This window comes from Lactuca virosa, chromosome 1 (assembly GCF_052849685.1).
Source record: "Lactuca virosa cultivar CGN04683 chromosome 1, Lactuca_virosa_CGN04683_v6, whole genome shotgun sequence".
Classification (NCBI taxonomy): domain Eukaryota; kingdom Viridiplantae; phylum Streptophyta; class Magnoliopsida; order Asterales; family Asteraceae; genus Lactuca; species Lactuca virosa.
In genome coordinates this window covers 120,102,961-120,104,892 of record NC_136426.1, presented here as the reverse complement: position 1 = coordinate 120,104,892, position 1,932 = coordinate 120,102,961, and positions in this window count along the sequence as shown.

The following is a 1,932-nucleotide window of genomic DNA, read 5'->3' as shown; positions in this document are numbered from 1 at the left end:
CAGTTTTTCGAGAGACAAAATCGCAACGAAACTAGTTTACCACCAATCATAAAAGTTTAGTGGTTTAGGAGTTTTTCCTAATCAAATGCATATCACAAAGACCATTTTTTTAGTTTTGTCATTTTTTTTTTATAACTTTGGCCCAATTTTATTTGTTTTATAATTTTGATAAAGAAAATTAAAAACATTTTTGCAACTTTGTTTTTATATATTTTTTAAAACTCTGTTTTTTTATAAAAATGTATTTTTATATATTTTTTACAACTTTGTTTTTAATGAAATTTTTTTACAAAACTAGTTTATTTTACAAAATTACTTTCTAAAATTTCTCTAACATGTTCCTTTTTTTATGTTTTTTTAATATATTCCTGAAATTTTTTTACAAAACTAGTTTATGTTTTGGTAGATGCAAAAACTTCACTTAGCAAACGTAAAACTATATGTTGATTTGGAGACCGAAGTTCTTGTGTTTGCTAGCTCGTGGTTTAGCATCTTTAATATTTAGTATACTGCAATGTCTAAAAAGTTTACTATGTTATAATTGTTGAAAAAATGAGCCAAAAGAAATCTAATAAGATTATTATGGATAGAATTACCTCCTCATTTGAAAATGTTTGTAACACAAATAACATGAAACTAAAAATAGATTTTAAATATATACTATATTTTTTTTCTTTAATTTTAAAAAGGGAAAATGACTCTGGAGGATAACAAACTATTGTTTTTGTTAGTATTTGGTCACTTTTTTTTTTATACAATTTACCATTGAACTTGTTTTTGGTGTTCAAAAAATATCATTATTACCAGGTATTGAAGGTTTCCAACAAGTTTGTCAGGTCCTCTTCTCCGGCAATTTTCCGGCCAATATAAGTTTTTCGGCCAGTCTTCGACTAAATTTAGATGAAGAACTAGGTTTTGTTTCAGATGCTCAAACATGTTTGGGTGTTCTACGCCTTGATTTGTCCAAACAATTACATAAACGATTTCAAGAACAATTTTTCAGATCTAAAACGATTTCAATGTTCGTCTTCATCTTGTTCGATTGTTTCTAGAACGATTTTAATGTTCGTGTTCTTGATTTGAATTCAGTTTTTGGATTCATGTTCAAGAACACAACCATACATTGCAATCGACTTCATCATAAATCAAAGCAAAATCTGACATCTTGTTCATGTTTTTCAGGAACGAACCCATAAATCATAGTTTCATGAACAAAAACCCTTTAACCTATACAAAGATCCAGCATGTCTTCTTGTTCTTGAAAACCCATAAATGAAACCCTTGAAATCAAAGGGTTCGAGTTTTTTTATGTTCTTGAGTTTTGAAAACACATATGAAATTCTCTTTAAAGTAGGCAGATGAACGACCCTAGACTTTAGGTGTTTTGCTTTCTGGTTTGAGTTCTTTTTATCTTCAACCTTTTGATTTGGATCCAAAGTTGTGTGTTCATGTATGTGTTCTAAGTTCATGTTCTTTTTGTTGACATGATTTCTGAAACCCTAGAAATCAATAACTAAACCTGACGAACAACCGGGAACGATTTCCGGACACACACCGTTTTGTTTTTTCAGATTCGTCAGAAAATTCATACGTTCGCCGGAAATTCATATTTTTGTCTAAAAATTTATATAGTCACCAGAAAATTCACATATTGGCCAGAAAATTCAACTTGACCGGCTAAACCTATAATAGCCGGTCATAATGGTATTTTTTGAACACCTAAAACAAGTTCAATGGTAAATAATATACAAAAAAAAAAAAAAAAAAAAAGACAAAATATGAACAAAATGGATAGTTCATTACCCTCTTGAGTCATTTTCCCTTCTAAAACCACCTAAAGATGCCAAACTAGCTTAGACCACAACTCTCACCATCATACCAAAGAATTTAGTATGCATTTTTCAAGTAAAAATTAGACATAACAATATTTCC